This window comes from Oncorhynchus tshawytscha, linkage group LG34, assembly GCF_018296145.1.
Source record: "Oncorhynchus tshawytscha isolate Ot180627B linkage group LG34, Otsh_v2.0, whole genome shotgun sequence".
Classification (NCBI taxonomy): Eukaryota; Metazoa; Chordata; class Actinopteri; order Salmoniformes; family Salmonidae; genus Oncorhynchus; species Oncorhynchus tshawytscha.
In genome coordinates, this window is record NC_056462.1 from 966570 (window position 1) to 975137 (window position 8568).

An 8568-nucleotide genomic window follows, 5' to 3' on the forward strand; every position below is an offset into this window, starting at 1 on the left:
ACAATTTGACAAGCACTTGATAATATTCTCACCAGGCCTAGAACACACCTGAAATTAATGTTTCACTAAGATCCTAAAGCTGAGTGGGGTGTGTTGGGGCGCTGCAGGGTTGTGGACCCCTAGGGGTGGGACGGCGATCCATCTATATTGTTAAAAATAAGAATAATAGCATTTGTGTGCAAGTAAAAAGAGCTCTACAATACTATTAGGCAGTGAAGCATTTTTTTCTTCTTTTGGTTTTATACTCCAAAAGTTTGGATTTGAAATCAAACAATAACTATGAAGTTAAAGTGCACACTGCCAGCTTTAATTTGAGGGTATTTTCATTCATATCAGGTGAACATTTTTTGAAATTATAGCACTTTTGGAAAATACTGTAGTCCCCCCATTTTAGGGGAGCAAAAGTATTGGGACATACTCACTTGTGTGTGTAAAGTATTAAAGTAGTACAAGGTTAAGTATTTAGTTCCACATCTATAGCACACAATGATTACATCGAGCTAATGGCTCTACACATTTGTTGGATGCATTTGCTGTTTGTTTTGGTTGTGTTTCAGATTATTTTGTGCCCAATAGAAATTAATGGTAAATTTCCTGTTTCAGCATCAAAATTCCCCCGTGCACAAAGCGAGGTCCATACAGAAATGGTTTGTCGAGATCGGTGTGGAAGAACTTGACTGGCCTGCATAGAGCCCTGACCTCAACCCCATCAAACACCTTTGGGAGGAATTGGAACGCCGACTGCGAGCCTGGCCTAATCGCTCAACATCAGTGCCCGACCTCACTAATACTCCTGGCTGGGGAAGTTCCCACAGCAATGTGACAACATCTAGTGGAAAGCCTTCCCTAAAGAGTGGAGGCTGTTATAGCAGCAAAGGTGGGACAATATCCATATTAATACCCATGATTTTGGAATGAGATGTTTGATGAGCAGGTGTCCACATACCTTTGGTCATGTAGTGTACTTGACATGCCACACCTGTCAGGTGGATGGATTATCTTGGAAAATGAGAAATGCTCACTAACAGGGATGTAAACAAATATGTGAACAAAAATCTACTAAATCTAAATAAACATTTTGATTGCTTACAATTGAATTTAACCCTGGGGCAATTTGGGATTTAAACAACAACAAAGGGGTCATCCCACCATTATTTTTGGTAAACAGCTGAGGGATAGGGCTAGAGCAATTCCACTTTCAAATTCATAGTTTGTTTACAAATGTACTGAACTGAATATACAGAATAAATGCAACATGTAAGGTATTGGTCTCATTTTTCATGAGCTGAAATAAAAGACCCCAGAAATGTTTCATATGCACAAAAAGCTTATATCTCTCAGATTTTGTTAAAAAATAACATCCCTGTTAGTGAGCATTTCTCCTTTCGCCAAGATAATTAATTCATCCACCTGACAGGTGTGGCATATCAAGAAGCTGATTAAAACAGCATGATCATTACACAGGTGCAACTTGTGCTGGGGACAATATTAGGCCACTAAAATTGGCAGTTTTGTCACACAACACAATGCCACAAATGTCTCAGGTTTTGAGGGAGTGTGCAATTGGCATGCGACTGCAGGAATGTCCAACAGAGCTGTTGCCTGAGAATTTAATATGTTCATTTCTCTACCATATGCCGCCTCCAACATCGTTTTAGAGCATTGGCAGTAAATTCAACCGACCTATCAACGAAAACAACTTGTAACCACGCCAGCCCAGGAGCTCCACATCTGGCTTCTTCACCTGTGGGATCATTTGAGGATCCCACAAGTGCTCAGGAGTCTTTGTAAAAAAGCATTTTTGTGGCTGAAAAACTCATTCTGATTGGCTGGGCCTGGCTCCCCAGTGGGTGGGCCTATGCCCTCCCAGGCCCACCCATAGCTGCACCCCTGCCCAGTCGTGAAATCCATAGATTAGGGCCTAATTTATTTATTTCAATTGACTGATTTCCTTCTTATGAACAGTAACAGTAAAGTCTTTGAAATTGTTGCATGTTGCATTTATATTTTTGTTCAATATACATTTTATTTTTAATTATTTTTACAAACAATGGATTAGATTTTGGGTTCTAAAGTTGAACTAAGCTCAGTTGAAGTAAGTTCATGAGGCAAATATTTTTTTTTTAAAGAGTCAATATATCACAAATGTGAAAGTCCTAAAATGGATGTTTCCAATACCATATTGCCCCTTACAACAAACAAAAACAATCCATAGGAAGGGGATGTAATTGCACACTCCTTTCTAGACATAAAAACGGAATTAATTGGTCCTCAACACAACCCCCCACAAAAATCAGCATTGCCATAGTAATGGTTAAAAGGTTATTCTGAGTTTAATTTAAATGTTTACCAAAGTTTGCTTGCTAAATCCCCTATCCTGCTTCGTGACATACTTCTCTGGAGCGGGAAATTCTGAGTTGATTTGAGATCTGACTAAAGTAAGCTTGGTAAAAGCTTGGTAACTCATTAATCTTGCTATCTGGAATAACCCTTTGCTTTCTCCCTAGTGTGGTTCCCCATGTGTCTTTTCAGATGGTGATTATGACTGAAGCCTGTTCCACAATCAGGGCAGCGGAATGATTTCTCCCCTGTGAGAATCCTTATGTGCCTTTTTAGTTCACCATTGGAAATTGTTTGTCACATTCACAACAGTGGTATGACTTATCCCCTATGTGGATCTTTAAGTGGGTTTTCAGATTGCTAGCAGTGCTAAATCCTTTGCCACAATCACGGCACTGGTATAGCTTCTCTTCTGTGTGGCTCCTAATGTGTCTCTTTAGATGGTCACTTCGGTGGAATCCTTTGTCACAATCAGGGCAGGGGTATGGAGGTTTCTCCCCTGTGTGGCTCCTCATTGTGTACTTGTAGATATCCAAACTGAGTGTAGCTTTTGCCACAATCAGAGCATTGATATTGTTTCTCATCTGTGTGGATCCTCATGTGCACTGACATATCATATTCCGTAGTGAAATATTTACTACAAACCTGACAAGAAAACCTAGCTCCGATGTGAGTTTGGTGGTGATCTGTCATACTTTGTTGTGACTGAAAACACATTCCACACACTCCACAAAGATGTTCTTGATCTTTTACATGAGTTTTCACATGTTTCATTAATGAACCCATATAAAGAAAAGACTTGCCACACACCTTACAACAAGAAACAGCAGCATTACTTTGACTGGGTGTTTTCACTTTAGATAACTCTATAGATTTTCTAACCTTAGTATTAATACAGGAATGTTGTATTTTTACAATCTGTTTTCTCTTTGATTTGACTGGATTAAAACCTGAAGGAGATCCTGCATTTTTAATACTATGGACACTTTCAGAGTTCTCACTCTGATCCTCAGAACAGTCTGGATTTACTGCAGAGAGGGTATGAGAATCACTGGTTCGCATTCTCTGTAGTCTTCTCCATCCGGTTCTGTTTTGTTCTGTTCAGTTGTAGTATTGGGCAGAGTGTCACCCTCTCGGTTGCTTTCCTTTGGGGCTTGATAGAGATGTGAGGGCTGAGTTGGGTCCTCATCACAGTGACTTTTCACAAGGACAGGAGTGAATATAAACTCTATGGTATGTGGGTTCTGCTCTTCCTCTTGACTGGGCCTGAGTTCCCCCTGTTCCTATTTTATCTGTGTGGGCTATGTGTCTTCCTGCCCCAGACTGGGGCTCTTCTCCTGCTCAGGGGGTACCTCCACTTCAGAGACAGAGAGGGTGAACTGCTGGAGTTCTGGAGGAAAGGATTAAACAAAACCTTAATGCTGAGCTACAATCTGGGATTTAGGAATTTGTTTATGGTCATTTTAAATTATTGATATACACTGCTAATATACACTGATATACACTGTATTTGGACAGTGAAGTTAAACATCTAATTTGGGCTATAAATGGCATGTTTTCATTGGAAGCACAGGTTCTCCCAACTTAAAAAGTTAGGAGCACAACATAACATTGAGGACCACCAGAAAAGAGGATTTTTTAAATCGATTGCGATATAGCCTATATTGGGCCTATATGAACTTGAGCTACTTCTGAAGCACATGCTGTGGCCTAGAAACTAACTACCCTGTAAATATATGTTTATTATAAAAATCAAACATTTGGAATATTAGGTTTCTACATGGTTAGGGCCCTATAAAATCGATTATTTTTTGCCGAATTCCATTTTCTCAGTTTTGTTTTTCTAGGTTTCAGATTCTCTCAATCACACTTTTTTTCATAGGAAAAACAACAAAAGTGAATGTTCAAAGTCCACAACAATGCCATATCAGGAGAACACTTTGATGTCTGTGAAAAAGTTTAGTTCACATGCGCTCTCAGGCTCTCTCAGAGCCAGAGAAAGGCAGAGAATCCTTACATTCTAACATGGCATAATTTAGTGCAGAAGATCAGCACACTCATTCCTGTCTCATGTAGTGAACGCATGCTCTGAAGCAACAGGGATTGCCTGGCTGCATGCACTTTAGTTATTTTGATAACATTGAAAATACACTGAACAAAAATATAAACGCAGCATGTAGTGTTGGTCCTGAGTGTAAATAATATATCCCAGAAATGTTCCATACGCACAAAGTTTATTTCCCTCAAATTTGAAACAAGTCAGTTACGACGCCAAACTGCTGTCAGGTCAAGACCCTGGTGAGGACAACGAGCACGCAGATGAGATTCCCTGAGATGGTTTCTGACAGTTTGTGCAGAAATTTGGTTGTGCAAATGCACAGTTTCCTCAGCTGTCTGAGTGGCTGGTCTCAGACGATCCCGCAGGTGAAGAAGCCGGATGTGGAGGTCCTGGGCTGGCGTAGTTACACGTGATCTGCGGTTGTGAGGCCGGTTGGACATGCTGCCAAATTCTCTAAAACGACGTTGGAGGCGGCTTATTGTAGTGAAATTAACATTAAATTCTGTCTCAACAGCTCTGGTGGACATTTCAGCAGTCAGCATACCAATTGCATGCGCTCTCAAAATATTGTATAAAATTACATTATCACAATCACTTGATTGTTTGCCATACTAGTCTGATGAGACCATGCTTACAACAACGAGAAACTAGCCTGCGTCTATCGAACATGATGGCGAATGTTGATTGGCAGGTGGAATGATGTCCCATGAGGTTGCAAGTTTAAGCAAGTTTAAAGTGGGAGATGGGGTCAGGTTGGCTCAGTATTGTCCAGTGAGGTTGGAGGGTGGGCCAAGGACACCACAGTTTTATTTTTTTTTACTGTCTTTATGCACAAGCTACAGGGGTTGGAGAACAATCAGTGGTTCAGGGACCCTTTTAGGCTTTTGGGCAATACTTTCATAACTACTGGCTTAAAAATATACAAAACCTCTATTCAATCTCCTAGTTAATTTGTCCAAATACTTATGATTACTTAAAATGGGGGAGGTGATTTAATTTCTAAATGGTGAAACATATTCATGAAATTAACCTTAAATAAAAAGTGCCATTCTGTATTGTTGCCCCATATTCATCATTTGATCTCAAATCAAAACTGATTTATTAGATAAGTGTCCAAATACGCCTACTGTAACGGAGTGCACTTGTGTACCGATTGATTCTTATCTAACATCTCCTTAAATTGAATGGCTAATGAGCTAAACTCAACCGTTTTACCCTATCGTCAAAGCCTGATCATAACCCAAAATATATCCTACAGTTTTATTATATTGATAGGGCTATCATTGAATACCAGATTGTAGCTCTTTAATTATAAAGAGATTGAGATTCCTGTAATAAAGTTTGAATAGACAAACGTAGTGGGTAACAAACCTGATCCGCATTTGAGTAGATTTATGTCAAGTAGCCTACACGGTCGTTTTCTTCTTTTGAACGAAAAACTGCGTCCTGAATCTCTGCTATCGTTTTCTCAACTCAAACAAATATCTCCTCAGCAGCAGCTGTTAATCTCTTGTTGAGAAAAACACTCAACAACTGTATTTAATACATTATTTTAAGTTAAGGATCTAACGTTCGTGTTGACTTCTCATTTTCTTCCAGTGTCTTTGACACGAAAGTGATAGCATCAACAACACTTCCTAAGCATTTCCGGTTATCACAGCCACAAAGGCTATGTTCTAGACATTCAGGAAAACAAACATGAGCTTTTTGGTCTTCATGTAAGTTTAGGGGTAGGCATAAGGTTAACAGTGTGATTCAGTTGAGAGGTAGGTTCAAAATCACATCTCATCTTAAGAAGAACATTGTAGAAATAGGCGGGATTCATGATTTGAGTTATGACTTTGTGGATGTGGTAACTAGTGACGACAGGATTTTTTAATCCTTCAGAATAAGAGTCCTTTTTTTGGAAACTAAATGAATAAAAAAGGCAAAATGATGGAAAAATTGTACAATTATCTACCATGTACTAAATCAAACACAATTATTTCTAAAACAAGTGTTTCAAAAAAAGTAAGTGTGATTTTAATATGGCTAACAATGTTTTGTGTGTGTGTGTGGGGGTGGCACCCTGTGAGCAAAACATTTTAGCGGCTCCAATGTGAGTGGAGATAAAAAAATATATGTTTTAGAGTTAATTTCCTGCAATTCTACACATTTTGAAAGACCACATTGTAACACAGGCGACTCCTGACCACTGCAATGCCTTTGGACTGGTGTGAATATGCCCACAAATTTTCCATTACATTCTGAAGCTTACAAACCAAAAGAAAATGTATGGAACATTCAGTCCCTGTCCCATACATTCTCTCTATTCTCTAAGCTGCAGTAAACTGAACATAAAATAGAGACTAAAGTATAATATCAATAATATCAGTCTGAACATTCTCTCATCACCTTGAGAGACATTCCAAAACAAAAGACCAGGAAACTGTTTCTAATAACCTGAAAACATCAATAGACTGAACAGCAGACCTGTGATTAACATTATTATTACAATTTAAAGGGGCAATCAGGGATTTAAAGAGCAATAAATCTGCCACCCCACCACTTTTGTTCGTAAACAGCTAAGCTTAAGAAATGTAACCACTCAAATTCAAATACTGAGCTAAGAATGAAAGTACTGACCATCCAGGAGATCAACATGATAGTTTTAGCCATGTTTTGATGAAAACCATACAGTGTATGGTTAAATTACAGCATTAACAATGGAGTAAAACATCAAATCAAAATAAATACAATTTTATTTGTCACATACACATGGTTAGCAGATGTTAATGCGAGTCTAGCAAAATGCTTGTGCTTCTAGTTCCGACAATGCAGTAATATCCAATGAGTAATCTAACCTAACAATTTCACAACAATTGTTAGGTTAGATTACTCTTTGGATATTACTGCATTGTCGGAACTAGAAGCACAAGCATGCTTATATTTGATGGGGTAAGACAATAGCATTTCTAAGTTATATAAAATAAAAATGTCTATATACACATATCATTAATATATACATATATTATGTATATATAATCATTAATTTAATAGTCCAAAAATGGATGTACCAATCCCAGATGAACCATTACCTCATCATTTAACTTAAATCAAACTGTTTTTAGGCTTACATAGAACATTAAAAGTTGCTTTGCTTTCCATCCTGCCTCTTCATTACCATCTTTGGATAGAAGATATGTCCTCATCTTTTTTTCTTCCTTTGTGGACATTATTCACATGCCTCAGTAGGAAACTTTTTAATTAATATTTTACCTCAGCAATGTTATTTATCCCATGTGAGTCTGTATATAATTAGTTAGGAGCCACTTCCGATTTAATATTTTACCACAGTTACCACAGCTAAACGGATTCTCTCCTGTGTGAGTCAGTATACTGTATGCCTGGACAAGTTGAGAGTACATTTTTCCCAGTCTCCACAACTATACTGAACAAAAATGTAACTGCAACATGCAACAATTTCCCTGAGTTACAGTTCATAAGGAAATCAGTCAATTTAAATGATTTCATTAGGCCCTAATCTCTGGATTTCACATGACTGGGCAGGGGCGCAGCCATGGGTGGGCATTGGCCTACCTACTTGGGTGACTGGCCCACCCACTGGGGAGCAAGGCCCAGCCAATCGGAATTAGTTTTACCTACAAAAAGGCTTTATTACAGAGATAAATACACATTCAATTATCTGGCAACAGCTCTGGTGTACATTCCTGCATTCAGCATGACAATTGTACGCTCCCTCAAAACTTGAGACATCTGTGTGACAAATCTGCACCTTTTAGAGTGGCCTTTTATTGTCCCCAGCACAAGGTGCACCTGTGTAATGATCATGACATTTAATCAGCTTCATGATATGCCACACCTGTCAGGTGGAAGGATGATCTTGGCAAAGGAGAAATACTCACTAACAACATTTGAGAGAGAAGCTTTTTGTGCTTCTGTAACATTTCTGGGATCCTTTACTTCTTGCTCATGAAACATGGCACCAACACTTTACATGTTGTGTTTATATTTTTTGGACTGTACAAAATAGTTCTCCTCTTTTATGAGTCTGTATATGCTTCGTTAGGTCCCACTTATAACTGAAGCTTTTCCCACAGTCACCACAGCTAAATTATTTCTCTCCTGTGTGAGTCAGTTTATGGAAGTTTAAGGTTTGCTTGTGACCG

General features: G+C 38.7%; 1 long non-coding RNA gene across 1 annotated transcript; it reads right to left on the minus strand.

Annotated features, from left to right (window-relative positions):
- Positions 1–3094: 3094 nt before the first annotated feature.
- LOC112231547 lies at positions 3095–6194 on the minus strand. Its single transcript, XR_002950489.2, has 2 exons — positions 5771–6194; positions 3095–3730 (listed from the first exon to the last, which is right to left on the minus strand). It is a non-coding gene; the product is annotated as an uncharacterized LOC112231547 (long non-coding RNA).
- Between the last annotated feature and the right edge of the window lie 2374 nt (positions 6195–8568).